Source organism: Echinops telfairi, unplaced genomic scaffold (genome assembly GCF_000313985.2).
Source record: "Echinops telfairi isolate 266 unplaced genomic scaffold, ASM31398v2 ScPeMD7_4225;HRSCAF=4972, whole genome shotgun sequence".
Lineage (NCBI taxonomy): Eukaryota > Metazoa > Chordata > Mammalia > Afrosoricida > Tenrecidae > Echinops > Echinops telfairi.
The window spans coordinates 8405710-8424173 of NW_022108124.1; the positions used below are offsets into that span (position 1 = coordinate 8405710).

The 18464-nt window shown below is 41.3% G+C and overlaps 1 long non-coding RNA gene across 1 annotated transcript; it reads right to left on the reverse strand.

Moving 5' to 3' along the window:
• Positions 1-337: 337 nt before the first annotated feature.
• Positions 338-16485, reverse strand: LOC123522262. The gene is made up of 3 exons (XR_006680532.1): positions 16318-16485; positions 7897-7993; positions 338-392 (listed from the first exon to the last, which is right to left on the reverse strand). It is a non-coding gene; the product is annotated as an uncharacterized LOC123522262 (long non-coding RNA).
• Positions 16486-18464: the final 1979 nt, after the last annotated feature.

An 18464-nucleotide genomic window follows, 5' to 3' on the forward strand; every position in this document is an offset into this window, starting at 1 on the left:
TAAATAATTTAGGAAATGTATCATTTATACCGTGTATATACATATATACTATAGTAGACACATATATACTATTTGATATATTTGATAGGATTTCAATTAAATAAAAATAGGCTAAGGGATTTTGTCTCAATCATTTAATAAATCCATAAAAGGAAATATTTGAAGCTTGATTTTCTAGATAATTATTTGAATCAAGTTATAATAAGATTTGTCAATGAAAGGTATAGTGTTAACCTATATAAAACAAGTGGTCAGACAAGGAATTGACTATTTAAGGACCCCGGAAAATGATTTTTCTCACCTCTGCCACAGTTCTGAAGTCTTTGATTTTAAAGCCCAAATAATTCCAATCTCAGCATCCACCCACCTCCAGATGCTTGTTCTAATACCACCTAAATTAAATAACATAAATAGAAATATAGAGTGTGTTAGCTTTTTGTCATCAGAGAAGCTCTTAATTCAGATGTTCTCAGCACTAGGTTTATAAATCAAAATGTATGAATAGTATCATAAAAGTATTCCAAACTGGCAAATAAAGCCAAAAGCGACTGATGTATGTTTTTCAATGTTTTACAAGGGTAAAGCCTACTGAAAATTGTTTAGAAGATTTCACCTTAGCGGAATTTACAATTTATCCTGGATTAAACTTTGAGATAATGAAGTTACAAGTTAACTTTTAAAGAGGCAAGAGTGGGTTATGCATTGGGCTGTCAATCATAGCATTAGCATTCTGAACCAGCCACCACTCTGCAGGAGACAAATGGGGCCTTCATCTCCCTTGAAGAGTTGGGATCTCACAGAGGAAGTTCTACCCCATCCTAAAGGGTCACTAAGAGTCAGCACTGATTCATTGGGAGTTTGTTCGTTCATTTGTTTGTTTGGTATCAACAGCCTAGTTTCGCAGATGCTCTTTGAACCAGTCAATATATCAATCTATTATCAATATCAACTTCATCAGTCAGTGAAATACATAACTTTTATGTGGGCTTTTTTTACATATGGCTGTTATGGTTTTTAGCCTTTTGAAATGGATGGTTGAAACCTAGAGGCCACCTGTGCCAAAAAAAGCTTCGAAGAGCGGAGGACACTAAGCCTTGCCCTAGTGGTGTAGCGTTGGCCTGCGGTCCTCAAGAGCCACGGTTGGAAATCGTTAGCCGCTCGCTGGAGGAAGACGGAGCTTTCTGCTCCAGGAACCAGTCTCCGACATGGGATGGGGCCAATTATAGGACACCTATCCTGCACCGTCGCTGTGAGTGGGCATCACCTGGATGCCAGTGAGTTTGGTTTGGGTTAGGCATGCAGGGTCCCGAGGTTTCCTGGCTGTCAGTCAAAGAAAGACCACACAACAACCAAGTACATCCTGCTGCATTTGTGCTTGCTGTGCAGCTAGTTCATGCCTCAGCCAGCTCCTCTCCTCTCCCTGGAGAATGCCATGCCTCACCTTCAAGACAAGTTCATTATCTCCTTCTCTGCTTACTTTCCCTTCTCTCCAGCAACTTGCAATCCCCCAAGTTTGTTTTCCTTCTTGTGCGATCAGACAGAATCTTATTCATATTTCCTTCGCATTGCATATTTTTATTCTTCTGTGTCTTTCTTTATGCTATTGCATCCTCAGGCTGATCATTTGTGCTCAGCTGATTCCTAACCACGTGGATAAGAGGAGAATGTGTGCACCCTGAAAGCATGCTCTAGCATAATAACAGGGAAAGATCGAGTAGTGAAAGAATGATTTCCTGTTGGAAAGCATCCTATTCCCACAACGGTCACTCAGGCAATAGGATAAAAAGAGACCAGAGGTTGAATTGGAAAGGGGAGTAGGATGGTACGAGAGAAGGCAGTATCTGCAGGGTTCTTACATAGCAACGAAATGCATTCAATTTGAGAAGCTTGTTCTACCATCTTCATAAAACCAAGTTAGAGGACAGCAAATGGATTCCAGTGTGTGTCCCAGCAACACAGAACGCCATAAGGGTTTCACTGGAGGATATTTCGGAAGCCATTTTCTGTTCTTTTCTAAGATCCTCTGGGTAGTTTTGAATTGTTACGCTTTCATTCTTCGGCAAGCCCTTCACTGGTTGTAGCAGTCAGGAACTTCTTAGCATTTTCAGCTAGGGTTTGCCTTTGTGGAAGTCTGAACACGATTCTTTAAATTCATGGTAATAATGCCTAAAAACATGACTCATGTCAACAGGCCGTGTTGCCGCTGAGTCTATGCAATGACATGGGGTGTGCCTCGCTACCCGGGAGCACTTTAAATAAGGGAATGATTTCCAGTTACCGTAGTTTGGAGTGCAAGAGAAATGGACTCTTCTCAATTTAATTCTGAATATGGAATAAAGCGTGCTTTTATTTTTTTGCCATCCTTCTCTTTAGGGACTGTGTCAGACTCACTGAAGAGCAAGGAGATAAAAGTAATAGACAAACTTTTGGGTAGAATTTTTTCAAAGAACATTTCTTTTTGAAAGTGTGCGGTTTTTACATTTTTTATTTTTTTGAGTTCATGTGCATTGCATTCCTTTTCTGTGTCAGAGTTGCGCCTGCTCCTGAGTTGTGCCTGACTTTCCCCCTGTCTTTTCTGTTTCCCTTTCATCTCTCTCCTTGTTAACTTGTGTCTTCTGTGCAGGATTAGACCTGAAGGTTTCACTTTTTTTTCCCCCTCTCAGTTTTTCTTAAACCAAGAGTGGCTGCATTCGGGTAACTGCTTGGGGAGGGAAGAAGGGGAAGAAAGGGAGCAAAGGGAAGGGCATGCTGAGAAGAAAGAGCCCGGTAGGAGCAGAGTGAAGAAGGCAAAACTCCGCTCTCAACTAACACAGGGTGTCCTGTCCTTTGCATGATCTGGGGACAGATTTGGTGCACTAGAGGAAATGACTCTGAAGTTGCCTTTGAACTCCTTTTTATTTATCTGGGATTTTTGCATGAAAAAGTCCCTTTTCACAGGAGATGGGATTAGTACATTTAGAGATTTGAACTCTGGTTTGAAAGTAATAATGACCTAGCCCCAAACTTTTTCAAATAACTAAAGGAACAATTAGGTAAATCTTCAAATACCCATTTATCTGAACTGCTAACGTGTCCATGTTCTGCATTGAACAAGACGTTCATGTTCTGCATTGTGTGCACATCCTCATTTTCATGCTTGCCTACACTTGTTCATATCCAGTAATCTTAAATTGTTGGATGTCATACAGCACCCTTTTAGTTGTTTGTTTAATGAGAGAGGGAAGCACTACATCTTAGCTTTGCTCTGTTTGCAAAATTCAGCTGCTGACCCATCAGATTTCCCTGCGAATTTTTCCTCTTTTCTTCTGATTGAAAATTAGATTGAATTTCTCTAGTTTCTCTCCTTAGAAGATGTCAATTTAATTATTAATTAAAGAAAAGGAGAGGGCCTGATCATTGTTTTACCCGGATAATCACCAGCACTCCAGGACATCTACTAGAATTAGTTTTCAGTGGGATGATTATGATAATATTGAGAAAGGATTTTTTTAATGCTATTCTTAGAAATGGGTCAGAAAAAAGAAAGAAACATATTTCTATATTGAGAGGATATGTTAGTCCTGGTAGACTAGAGAAACAAATCCATAGAAACTCATATGTGTATAAGAGAGCGTTTTATGTAAAGGTTAATTGTATATTAAGAAAGCATCTCAATCCTGTCCAATCTAAGCCCATAAATCCGATATTAGCCCTTATGTCTGATACCAATCTATCAAGTCCTCTTCAGACTCAGTAAACACATGCAATGACACCAAATGCAGGGCTATCACAGGCCTGTGGGTAGAAAGTCTTTGGAGCCAGTTATAAGCATCTCAGCACTGGCAGGGGCTCTATGTAGCTTCTCCGGCTTCAGAGCTCTGGTTGCATCAGGGTGGGTCCACGTGACTTCTCTAGCTCAGGGCACTAGCATAGACTTCCATGTGTCTTATCAGTTGCAATGTCTCACAGGGAGTCAGCCTTGTCAGTAGAGTGCCTCGCAGGGAATGAGCCAGTGAAACAGGTGTCTCCTGCCTCCAAGGATGAAATACTGGATTTCCCAGAATTCTCAGGAGAAGGCCAGGCCCACACAGAGGCCTCATTGGCTAAGATCTGATTTACAGTCCAGACTCCACCCCTTCACCCTTAATCCTCTCAAGTCCTAAATTGACACCAGATTGTGTAACTACCACAGAGAAACAAGAATTGTAATCAAGTGTTGTTTCCCACGCGCCATCCTGCATAATGATATGGGATTTTGAGTAGCAATGAAATCTATTTGATTTTTCTTTTACTCTTGGATATATTTTTGGAGCTCCTAGGTGGCATGCCTGGCCCCTAGTACAAAGGTTGAATGGCTCAATTTCACCCAGAGGCATCTGGAAAGGAAAACTTGGGGAGCTAGAACATTGGCAAACCTATGGAGCACAGTTCCACTTTGATCCACCAGGGGGCACCCTGAGATGGAATCAGTTGGAGGGAAACTGACTTACAGCTCTTGAAACTCTACTCTCTTGGAAAAATGACTTAACTAAATCACACGAACTGTGATAGTAGAAAGCAAGCTAGAATATGGAGAAGGGACAGGATGTTTAGATAGTTGGTACATTATGTATAGCCTTTTCTTCTCTCTGCCAGCAGGATAGTTGCCATCAATTATTAAAGAAAACTGCTTGGATTGTGTTTGCCTTTCCATTATTCCAGTGAACTCTGCTTCTCATTATTACAGATACAGTAGATCCCTTGAATAACTTATTAAAACATTTGGATTCTCCACATTTATGCTGAGGGTTCATGGTATGTGACACTTTTTGATGCTCTTTTGAGACAAGCATTATCCCACTCATGAGGAAGCTGGTTCATGAGAATCAGTCTGTGGCAAAGGAAGACATAAGTAGTTTCCACCAACTCCGACAAATATGCAGGTCAACGTGGCTTTGTTTGCATCTACTGGTTCCGTTTTCAGAAACATGTGTAGTAATAAACTCTTGTGGCTTTGCAGAAAGTAGAGCCCCCAAGCCAGCTATATTATCTATACTTCAAAGTAAAGAAATCTTGAGGGGGCAAAAAATAGATGATACTTATTTGGATCTGGGGAAAAGTATCATTTAACAACGGTTTTCCTTGATTAGGAGATTTGATTGCAGAGCAGCTAAAAAGCTTGAGCTGCTAACCACAAGGGTAAACGTGATAGTCTGCTTATGGATATACCCTGACCTTGAACAAACAATTATATCGATGTGAAGGAGAGGGGTTGGAGTGGAGACCCAAAGCCCGTCTGTAGACAATTGGACATCCCTTCATGGAAGGGATGATTCAGTTAGGGTGTAGTTTGGCACAGATAAAATACACAACATTCCTCAGGGTCTTTAATGTTGCTCCTCCCCCACTATTATGACCCCAGTTCGACCTCACAAATCCTGCTAGACTGGAGCATGTACATTGGTCCACATAAGAGCTTTAGACACACGGAAGCCAGGACAGATAACCGTCTTAGAAACAGTCATGGGAGTAGTGATACCATGGGAATATTGGGTGAGGTTGGGGAAGAAAGGTGGAAAAGGGGGAACCGATAGCAATGATAGATGTATTAACTACCCCCCAACCCCCAGAGGGACCAGTAGTGGAAATGTAGGTGAAGGGATACAGTGGATGGTGTAAGCTATGAAAATTAATAATAATATCTAATCTATCAAGCATGCTAGAATGAGGGGAAAAAAGAGGCGCTGATACCAAGGGCTCAAGTAGAAAGAAAATGTTTTGAGAATGATGAGAGCAACAAATGTACAAATGTGCTTGTTATAATTGATTTGTGTATTGTTATAATATCTGTAAGAGCTCCCAATAAAATGATTTAAATTATAAATAAAAAAATAGTTTAAAAAAAACAACAAATTTACTTCTTGGGGAAATTTACTTTCTTTCAGGAACTGGGCATACTCAAATAATAATGCTGGCATTAAATAAAGATTCATCAAAGACACATTATAAATACCTTTGTTTCAGATAATAATTCATTTTTACTTGTGAAATTGGGGGAAAGCACAGTTATGAAAATTATATAAGTTGCAAGTTAGTATCCAAATCCTGCTGCTTTGTCTCATTAAAATATGACTTTCCTAAAGTTTAATTCATCCAAATAATACTTCTATTAATTTTCTCCAAAACTCTAAGAAAATAACCAGTTATCTATAAATATCTTAGTTACCAGTTTGAATACAAATTAACTAAAAATTTTAATTAGTAGAGCTAATCTTTTACTCAGATAAAATAATCAGCATACAAAAGAAACTTGTATAGTTTCACAGACAAATAATGAAAATTATAGGCAATTTAAATACCTTTACTGTAATTATATATTATTTCATAAACCAGGAAAACTAAAACATACCACTTTGTAAACTAAATCAAATATCTACATATCATATTAAATAAGCAAATCATGAAACTGAAATAAAGCACATGTGACATGTAGGGACATGTGAACTTTTTAATATTTTATATCAGGAAAAGTTTCTGCTTTCTTCTTAAATATACTGTTTACTTATCTAAACTATGTTTACAGGAATAAAAGATTTCCAAGGTTCAAAAATCAGGACCATATAACAAACTGAACTTTGAGCAATCCAGTCCAATTTGTATCCTATTTATCACATTTCTGATCCAACTCTAGGAAATGACTTTCTCTTCCTCTCTATCTTTCCAGTATTTCTTTTCGTAGACACAAGAAGACATACACATTCATTCTTGTCCCCTGTGTATAAGGAATCATTGCTCAAGGGCTGCATGAAATAAAACAACCTCAGTTTTCATGTGCACCGTGAAAGAAAGCCATGTTTCCTATAGGAAGAGAATTGATATTGTTGAAAACTGTTAGTCTGGGTAGACTAAAGAAACAAATCCATAAACACATATGTATATATGGGAGAGGTTTATGTACAAGAGGAATTGAACATTGAGAAAACATCCCAACCCAGTCCCGTCCAAGGCCATAAGTCTGATATTAACCTATATGTCGGATACCAATCTATAAAGTCCTCTTCAGACCCAAAACACATGCAATGATGCCTATTGCAGGATGATCACAAGCCAGTGGGTAGAAAGTCTTTGGGTCCAGTGGCGTTGTAAGCATCTCAGTGTTGGCAGGGGTCTCCATGTGGCTTCTCCGGCTTCTGAGGTCTGGTTGAGTCCATGTGACTTGTCTTCTGCAATGTCTCCCAGGGAGGAGCAGAGAGAGAGAGAAGCGTCTTCCACCTCCAAGGAGGAAGTTCCAGATTTCCCAAAATTCTCAGGAGAAGGCCATGCCCACAGAAGTCTCATTGGCTATCTCCAGATTGACAGCCTAGACTCCACCCCTGCACTCTTAATCCTTCAACTGACACCAGATTCAGTGACTACCACAAAAACCAAACTGAGAGGTTTATAAAAGCGGCTGAGTTGCAATTTCTACTGAATTCTCAACTTTGAATGGTGTTCGTTTTAACAGTGTTAAAGTGAGGAAGTTGCTTTAGAAGAAACAGGACCCTGATAGTTGGAGTGGGTTTATATGGTCCAAAGATGAGGAAGATGAGGACATGGGACCTTAAAATGCTAGGGAATCACTTCAAGAGCATCACGCTTCCTCTCTGTAGAGATGACTCCACCTTTGTTTGCTAACCTAGTATTGGCAGGACCACTATGCCCTCCACACACATTTGAGGGGCATAAACCAACTGTGGTGTGAAAATGACCTTGGGATTTTTTGTCTGGAGTACTGCCAGAGGAGATACTTACAGGACTGTGTGGAGTGTTTCCAGGAAATGCCTTCCCCACCTGTTATGACTTCTAGGTTAATACCTAGATTTAAGTCCTGGGCACGTCCAAAACATGACCTGATTTGCTGACGTTGGGTTCCTTTGCATCTCCAGTCGGAAGCCTTACCTACTGACCTTGGATTCATTCTCCTCTGCAACCACCAGTCAGTGACCTTCCTGCGGAACCTACATAGTTCATCAGCTCCTCAAACCAGGAGCTGTCTCTGTAGGGAGAAAACAAATTTAATCATTTTATTGGGGGCTCTGATAGCTCTTATCACAATCCATGCATCCATCCATTGTGTCAAGCACATCTGTACATATGATGCCATGGTCATTTTCAAAACATGTTTCTTCTACTTGAGACCTTGGTATCGGTTCATCTTCTCACTACCCCACCCTCCCTCCCTCATAAACCCTTGATAATTTATAAAAAAAATTTTCATGTCTTAAACCAACTGCTGTCTCCCTTCACCCACTTTTCTGTTGTCTATCCCCTTGGGAGGGAGTTATATTTAGATCATTGTAATTAGTTCCCTTTTCTCCTCCCACCATCCCCTTATCCTCCTGGTATCGCTACTTTCATTATTGGTCCTGAGGGGTTTATCTGTCCTAGAGTCCCAGTGTTTCCAGCTTTTATCTGTACCAGTGTACATGCTCTGGTCTAGCTGAATTTGTAAGGTAGAATTGGGGTCATGATCATGGGGGGAGGAAACATTAAAGAACTAGAGGAAAGTTGTATGTTTCATCAATAGTATACTGTACCCTGACTGGCTTGTCTCTTCCTTGTGATCCTTTTGTAAGGGGATGTCCAATTGTCTACAGATGGGTTTTGGGTCTCCACTCTGCACTCCCCCTCATTCACATTGATATGATTTATTTACTGTGGGTCTTTTATGCCTGATACCTGATCCTGTAAGATCTCTAATGGGAGAGATATACCTCGGTCCTTGGCTTCACTCAAGAAAGAATTCACTCCGAAGCCTTGATTGTGATGCAAGTGAGTTTCATGACAGATAGAAGGAGTTTCAGGTTTACACAGACACCTCAGGGCCCTTCACCCTGCATGCACGTGGGGTCCTGAGGCCAGGGAAAATCCCTGCATTACCTCCGAGGAGCAGCTTGAGAAACAGAAGGGCCGCAAGGCTCTGGATTTGGCTTTTCAGGTCCTCCGCTGGGAGGCGTGGTTGATGATCCTGGTTGACCCCATTGGCTGCATTGAATTCACCTGGCCCAGACGGGCCAATCCAGGGGGTAACACCCACCTAGGTGTACGACCCCTTCTTAGCCGGAAGCTCAAACCTCTGAGCGTGCACCATGGACACCCCAGCCCCTGTGCTAGTTACCTAGCATTTCCCCCCTGAAGAGCTATGGACCCAAATCTTTGGGGTATTGGGCGATGACATCGCTAGCTACTTCCTGCTGGCAAAATGGGCAAAGTAAGACTTAAGGTCCACACCCTTCCTAGGGTTGTCCACTCAGGGCCCAGGATGGATAAGGTGGAGGTGGTCCAGGAGCTGGTGGTTCTCAAGCTGGCACACTTGGTTCAGAGGCCTTGGTAACCTGAGCACTTCTGAAACAAACAAACAAACAAACAAACAGGAACAGTTTAGGAGAGACAGGGGTCAGGTTGTGAAGTGGCAGTGCCCTTGGAGGTGGGTTAGTGCCATGGGAAGTAAAAAAATCTTAGGACTGACAGGCATGGGTGTTTGTTCACTGTAAACTCAGGAAGGGGGTAAAAGCATTCACTGGCTTAAAGGCTGGGAGGGGTCTGCGTTAGAGTTCTCTGTGGAGCCCGTATCTGTCCTGAGGTGGCAGTGAAACACCCCAACAGCTTTCAGGGGTGCTTGTCTGTCTGCTCTCCTTCTGAGGGGTCTGGGTGCAGCAGCTTCCAGGGTTTCATCTGTGAATGGTGCCCAGGGTCCAGGGCAGGTGAGGACAGGAGAGGCAGCCCGGTATCTAGGAGAACCTCCACTGACCTTGCTGCCCCATCGATCACCTGAGGTTGCAGACCCGCTACAGCTCTCCTGCTGCTTCACTGGCCGGGCCGGGCCAATCTTCAATGAGCAGCTGCTCACTGCCCTGCAGGCACCCTCCCTCTTGGCTGTCTGCCATAGGACAAGGGACACCTGGTGGCCAGCTTGCTTGCCGGTGTGGCATGGCCCTTAGGCAGGCTTATGCCAGCTAGGGAAGTTCCATGAGCAGTGGCCAGGTTCCCGACACACATAGCACTTGGTACTTTGGTCACTGGTCTGGGGAACCTGGGAGGCGGTTGACGGGCGGTTAGCAAGTGCGGCCAGCACTGGGGCATGCCTGATGTCCTTCCTTCTCTCCTTCTCCTGGGCCTGGACTTCCCCGTCCTGTTCCCTGTGGTAGATGGCCTATTAGCACAAAGAGCCATCGCCTCTAGCGTAGCTCCTTTGGGTTTCTGCACTCGTTTTGGGAGCTTCTTGCAAATGTCCGGTGCTGCCTATATGAGAAACTTGCCCCTGAGTAGGACTTGCCCCTCCTAGGAATCTACATCCACAGCAGTAAGATTCTTCAGGGCATCCTTTAGCTGCTCTAAAAGGCCTACAGGAGGCTCTGCAGTTCCCTGGTGAATCCCTGTCCCTTGGGCATCATTAATGGCCCTTTCCCTACCTGACTTTAGTCCTCTTGTGATGCACACCAGAAAATGTACCCATGCCCACTTGTCCGCGGCATCACTATGATTCCAAGCAGGGTCAGTTAAAGTTAGTACAGCTGTTTCCCCTACAGGGTACTTTTCACTCATCACATGTAACTCCTGTGCAAACTTCCTAGCACCTTTGAGCACTTGCTCTTTCTCAAAGTCTGTCATGGTCTGTCCCAGGGTGACCATTGCCTCCTCCCAGGTTAATCGTAGGCCAGGGTGAGATGCAAGAAGTGTTTCATGGACTGGTCGGGTTTGTTAGAGGCTCTCCAAGGCACTTCTCATTTGCTTGAGTGCAATTAGAGTGAAAGGCTTGTAGACTGACAGGCAGCTCCCCAGCTGCCTCTATGATGGGTTCAGGTCTGGGGGTCCCTTAGGGGGTCCTGGGTGCACTGGGAATGAAGGTCTTTACTGCTCCTCAAAAGGAAAAATGCTCTAACCTACGGGAGCTCCGCCCACTTCCCCATCCTTCCACAGAAATGTTCTAGCTGAATCAGGCATGGAAAGGAAATGTGCCATTCTCTGGCCACGATTCTCATTTTTCTAAAAGATATGGTGGCCAAACAGAGTTGCAAAATGAAATCAGCTTCTGTTTGTCCAGCTTCCTTGGATCAAATTTATCCCAATGAGATAGGCTACATCCAAGGGGGCAATTCCTGGGTTAGAAAACACAAAACAAGGTTACTGAGAGCTTGATGCCTCTAAGGTACAGTGCATCCAGGCCCCAGGTAGGTGCCCCACCCGAGGGAGGGGTCGGGGACCAGTCTCTGGTTGACATAACCTCAAACCATCACACATGAGTCCGAATTGACTCAGTCAAAGGGATTCTCCTTATCTCTCAGTGCTTTGGAAGCTGTCACTAAGACATCTTATCTATGAATTACGGAGTCAACCTGGAATCAAGGGCCATCACCTACATGTTTACTTATCTTTTCCTTCTCCACAGCACCCTGGTGGGATAGTGGGTTGCAAACTGGTCTGTGGTCTGTTAACCACCAGCCTCTCTGTGGGAGAAGGGATGAAGCAGTAACGATTTACAGTCTCAGGAACCTTTATAGGCAGTACTACTTTGCTCTATAGGGTTGCTGTGAGATAGGGTCTACTACATGGTAGCGATTGTTTTTTGTTCTTTAGCAAATTGAACTCTACATTTAAGGTTCAATTCACAGCAGAATAAAAATGATCACTCTGGACATCACATCACAAATGAACCATCTGAGTCATAATCTCCCACAAGGCTCTCTCTTAGCACAGGAAAGCTATTTCTTCATATACTGGCAAATGCATTACCAAATTTCTCACCTAGAACAGTCCGTTGTAGCACCACACAGAAAACTCAGGGTTAACCAGTGTGATTAAACACACACACACACAAGCTCAATACATCCCGATTGTCCAGCTGTGATATTGTTGACATTCAATTCCACTTAGACCAGGATTTAACTCGCCCCATGAGTGAGGGATTAAATTTAGAATAAGGTTACAGTCCTTTTATTTATTAAGAAACATGTTCAAAATAAACCTAACAGTAATAAATAATTAACCATCAATGTCTTATTTTTCTCAAGGTTTGGAAGTCGTGTCTAAATATAATGTCGATTGCTCTCTTCAATTGTAATTAATTTTTCTGTTGACTCTTTGAGCTTCTTCTTCACAATGGGAGCCCTGAATTGGAAAGGACTTGCATGCCAGCATATTTGCCCAGCTGTGCTGTAATTGTCTTAAATGTGAACTGAGAGAAGAAAAACAGACAGTGAGAGGCTTTGTCCTCAACCCCAGACACAGAAAATGAGAGAAGCCAAAGCAAAAATGACATTTAGTGTAAAAGCATAACCCACTCCAAACGGGAAGAAAAGGGTCTTTTGTGTTTTAAATGCGACAGTCAGTGACAGCATGTACTGAAGCTGATCCTGAGAACGCCAAGCGAGGGTCTGAAATGAAGTTTAGAAAAATAGCAAATGTCCATGGCTTTAATTTTTCTATGGGCTAGGTTTGTTTAATGTTTTACTTTTTTAAATGGAAGAAGTAGGGCTATGGAAAATGATTGTTGTTGCTAGGTACTATTGAGTCAGTTCCAACCCATAGTGACCCGATGCAGAACAGAAGGCAAGACTGCCCGGTCCTGTGTCACCCTCACAATTGTTCCTTGGCCTCAGCCGATTGGTACAGCCACTGTGTCAAGCCCTCTCATTGAGAGTCTTCCTCTTTTTCACCCCCCTCCACTTTACCAAGGATGATGTTCTTCTCCAGGGCCTGGCCTCTCCTGACATGCCCAACGTCTGTAAGGTGATGTCTTGCCGTTCTTGCCCTCAAGGAGTACGTACTCTGGCTGTACTTCTTCCAAGATGGACTAGTTTGGCCTAGGACAGGGTTGAACTGCCTCTGTCCCATAAACTGAGACAGTAACAGTTTATGGGAATAGTAAGCCTCATCTTTCCCCCACAGAGCAGCTGATGGTTTCGAACTGCTGACCTTGTGGTTAGCAGCTCTACTCCAAACCACTATGCCACTCAGGCTCCAATGAAAAATAAGCAGAAAACATATATCAAATATGTTAGCAAAATAACTGAGCTCTTTCAAAGACAAATTTTGCAAAGTTGTGCCATTATTTTTAAAGCCTATACCTTAAATTCTTGCCCACCTACTTTTGTCAAAGTCCACTTTGAGAGCTACAGACCTGGTCTGTTAACAGTTCTCCACCTGCAGGTGATGATCAACGTGGCTACATCCCAAAACTTAAACAACAGCAACAGCAAAATCTAGAGCTGACTCCACTCCCAGAGAGTCTTATGAACTTGATCGGGCCTGGGGCCTAAGCCCCTTGTTTTACACATTCTCCACCAACTGATTCTGAGGACCATGCAGTCTGAATTGAGAGTGAGTGCTGGTATATTTCGGGGAGAGTCTGAATATGTCCATATTTTAATTGTTCTCCAGGTTGCTCTCAACTGTTGTGCCTCTGTTTGTTTAGTTGCTATCTTAAATTCCATGGTTACTAGTTCTAAATGTTGAACTTCTCTCAAGGGAACAGCCTTGAGTACAAAGAAAGAGCATTGTTTTTGTCCTTTCTCACTCAAAACCCACTGCCATTTGGACTCATAGTTCTTCTACAGGACAGGGGAGAACTGCAAGCCTCATCGTTCTCTCTCGGACGGGCTACTGGTTTCAAACTGCTGACCTTTCCATCAGTAGCCTAACGACTAATCCCTAAGCACAAAGCAAAAATAGGATTACTTGAGAAATCTAAAGAGATTATGCTGTAAAATGAAGGCTGCCAGGGTTGTTCCCAGAGGGAAAAAGAACGGACCCACTATTCAGATAGGATATATTTATGAGTTTTCAGGTGAGGGAAAGGAGACCCCAAATCAAAAAAAATATTTTATAGAGACTGATTTATTAATTTTAAACTGAGCAAAGAAAAAAATGAAGACAAAACAAATCATCTGGAATAAGGAGACCATCAGCATAAGGCTATAATGGTGTCCAAGGATGAACCCAGGCTGCTACTTAAATCGAATATAAAGAACCAAAGAAACTCACAAAATCATAGATGGTGCAGAGCAATTCATCATATTTGTAGGTAGGAGTACAGATAGAGGAAATGGGCTGTGGTTGGATTATGTAATCTACGGTAGATGTGAAAAGGTTAAAAGAAAATGATTAGGGCCCTCTGACCAAGATGGCTGGTGTATGGCTAAGGACTAGGAGACCCTATGACCCTTATTTCTATTAAGGGCACATGCTGGCAAGTCTCAAAGGGTGAGATTACCCACCCTGGGCAGGCAAGGGGAGTGATGGTAATCCATTTTCAACGTACTCTCTCTGAGGGCAAAGCTTTTTACATTGCTGGTCAATGATCACAGATGACTCAATGGATGCTGAATTGAATGGAGACTCAAAAATAGATTCATTTTATTATTTTTTTATTGATAATTATTTATTTTAACTTATTAACAAAGAATTTATTATTAACCCCCCCAAAATGGGCTCCCACTGTAAACCATAGCTTTCTGCAAAGCTAGTGTTCAGAATTTAAGCTCTGATGGAGAACAAACATTAGTTCTGTTTCCGGGAGGTAAGCCCAAGCATTTCAGCATTTTAGAGAAACCCTGGTGTTAATCCTTGAACAAGACAAAGATAAATCATCTAGAGGAGGGAAGCCATCAGCGTGAGATCAAGATGACCCAAAAGATTCATGGACATGAGACTAATTACACACAATGGAAAACAAAAGGAATGCACATATGATCACGATTGGCAGCATGAATTATCCAACTCATCCCTATTACAGGCATCACTGCAGACACCAGGAGAGGACCGTGATTGGGGGACATACACAATTGCAATGGAGGCACCTGGGAAAAATGTTTTTTGAAGTTGCAAATGCTAAGTGGCAGATAATAAGATAGTGAGAATCAGTTTATAGTACTACCCTTGGTAAAGAGTAAACACTTAAACATGAAACATAAAGTTACCAGGCACCTACAGCTCCCCCTTACTATCTAGATTCTGGAAAATTCCTGAAATCATAAGATTCATAGAAGTGGTATATGTAAAACTGGGCACACAAGGGACAGAGGACAGATGTAAGCCATAAAATATTTATTCTAAACCTCTTGTCATTCACCACTCATCATTTTCCCTCAGGTGACACTTATTGCCACAGGGGACGATTATATGGCCAGATTATGGAGAGAAAAACCCACAAGAAGTTTGCTCAGTAAGTGAGCCAGAAATCGACGCAAGCTGAAAGTGAACTATTACTGCACCTCAGCACTATTTATGGGTGGAAATGAGTAAGGATGCAGTTAGTGGTCGATTGCAATTACAACATGGCATAGTTGCTTAAGAAAGTAAAATGAGAAAAAGATATTCTTTTCAATAGATACCTCTGGAATAATGACATATCCATGTAAATTAAGACAAAGTTCAAGATTTCTTTACCTCCCATAAAAATGAACTCAAAATGGATCATAAATGTAAACATAAAAGTTAAAACTATATCATGTGTAACAGAATGAAATATTTGCAATCTTGGATAGACATGGCTTTCTTATATAAAACACAATTCGCGCTAATCATAGAAGAAAATAAGATCAATTAGAGATCCTCAAAAGTAGAAATATCTGATCGATAAAAGGCTTTATTCATAAAACAAAATGGAAGCCACAGACTGAAATAAAAAGCTGGCATTGTGTATATCCAACAAGAATTAATACCCACAATGTATTAAAAATCTAGAGAAAAGTTTTTAATAGACCTTTCAAAAATACCTGAATGTCCAATAAGTTTATAAAATATACTCAAAATAATCTGCCATTAGGCATATGTAAATGAAAACTTTGAGTTATCATAGGACACTTATGGGAAAACTCAAATTAAGGAGACCAATGGCATCAAATGCTGGCAAAGATGGAGCGCAATTGGAACAACCGTCAATGATCAATGTACTATCAAATAGCATGAGAGTTTTAGAAATATTCTAGAAATGTCTTATACATTTGTGAACACATATCATAAAACGTGTTAACTTCTAGCTACTTACTAAAAAGAAATAAAAACGTATTCATGTACATAGCCCTTATATTCTCACTTATCAAAAACTGGAAAAATCAAAGAAATCACAGCCAATACTCTGGATTATGAGGGGTACTAGAGAAGTTAACAGGTTGCCACAAATGAGAGTCAGAAAAGACTAAGGGACCACAGTCTATTTGCCCATGGTAGTACCTCTTGTTAGTCATGCGGACATAGCTCTTTCTGGACTTCAGTGTCTCTTTAAGCTTTGCTCTCTTGGCAGCATTCTCCCTTGATCTCTACTGCTTGGGGGAAAGTGTTACATAAATTTTAGTGTTGCTAGTTGCCCCAAAGTCTTACTTGTTCGCTGGTGCAGGCAGTCTGCCACACTGCCTCATGGCTCTCCCTCAAGCTCTCAGCCCTGCTGATCCACCTGTCTCAGTGTCTTGGCATGACTCCTCTGTTCTGCATCACAGTCTTGGCGCTACAGCCTCTGCCTCCACTTTTTCCTCCATTATATTAAGCAGCCTCGTATGTCTCACAGGTGTCTTTCAGCTGCTCTTATTTCTTGGTTGTCACGGATTCTCTGTTCCTGCTTCTGAAATGGTTAACTTTCACACTCAGCATAATGGTAAAACTGACCGATCCTCAGGTTAGAGGCCTTATTTACACGCTCCCCCAAATCAACTAGACGGGAGTAACACAGACTGTCGCAGGAAAAGCAACGTCAGGCAATTTCACAACATGAAAACGACATAAAAGAAAGAAAAAGCCAAACATTGGTCTTAACTTTTGTAAACTGAAGAAAGGGAATGGAAGAAATCATGAAGTAACGAAAGGTAACATGCGGTAAACAAAAGATTGCAAAAGGCATCTCTAGAAAATGAAGCCAAGTTTTGTAATGAAATGTGCAAAACATTGGAGTTAAGCCAAAACAAAAGGAGCAAGCATGCTTAGCCCATTTAACATGAAAGAACAAGAAAAAAAAGATTCAATTTGAAGATTGAATGATTCTATGGGTAAATATTGAATGATGGAGGAATACCAAATAAGGAATGCAGAGCTTCACTGCATACAAAATAATTGATAGATAGATACTCAATCATCTAAGAATGTAGCATATTCTGATTGTATTGAAGTACGAAACTCAGGCTGCACTGAAGGCACTGGTGAAAAACAAGGATTCAGGAATTGAAGGAATACCATTGAAAATATTTCAACAAATGGACACTTCCTTAAACCAAAATTTGTAAGACAGATCTCTGGTTACCAACTGGAAAAAATCTATATGTGTGCCTTTTCCAAATAAAGGTGACCTAACTAAATCCTTACATTAATATCAACATAATTAATGCCACATACAAGTAAAATGTTACAGAAGATAATGTGAAAAGAACAGACCAGTTGAAGGGAAACAACAATACGGACCTGCCAGGCTTTCAAGGTGGATTCAGAAGAGGACGTAGAACGAAGGTCATTACTATTAAGTTCTTATAGATCTTCAGTGAAACCCGTGTAAAGTCATATTGTACTATATTATTTGGTTTTAATTTTTCTAAGTGCCAGTTCCAATAACACCAAAATAGTGTGAAAACTGCAACGTATGGTTGATAAAAATTAAAGCGACGAAGTGTAGTTTGTTTTTAATGAAGACATCAACTCTATTCATGCTTTAGAAGAACTGATCATTTAAAATGCCATGACTTCTAAAATTATCTATAGTTATAACATAATCCAAAACAATACCAGGAACTATTTATTTCTTTTTAAAATAAGATTTGGGTAAATATTGACAGCTGATAAATTATTTTTTAAATAATTTTATTGGGATCTCTTACAGATAATATCACTATCCATAATTCAGTTAGATCAAGCATAATTGTACAATTGCTGCCACAATCATGTACAAAACATTTTTCTTTCTTCTTGAACTCTTTGACATCAGCTCCCATTATCCCCTCCCTCCCTCCCCTCCCCTCCCCCTAAGAAGCCTTATATTATATATTATTTGCTATATCTTACACCACCCAATGCATCCGTTCATCTAAAATTCTGTTATTCGTTCCCCTCGAGTGGGGTTATGCAGTCATCATTGCTATCTGCTCCCCCTTCTCCATCCCCTCCACCCTACCCTAAGGGAATCATTACTCCCACTACTATTTCTAAAGGTTTTATCTGTCTTGGATTTCATGCATTGAGCAATATTAATTATACTAAGAATATACACGGGTCTCACAAGATTAATAAGGTAAAACTAAGACCATAATATTAGGTGGAGTAAATATTAAAGAACTAGAGCATAGTTATGTTTCATCAGTGCTATATTACACCATGGATATATTTTCCCTTCCATGTGACGGACGGTCCAATTATCTTACAGGTAGGTTTGGGGTCTCCACCTTATCTATGCTCCTTCAAGTCAATGGATTGCTTGTTTTTGAAATCTGATACCTGTGCTCATTGACAACTCATGATCACACAGGCTGGTGTGTGGGCTTTGTTGCTTC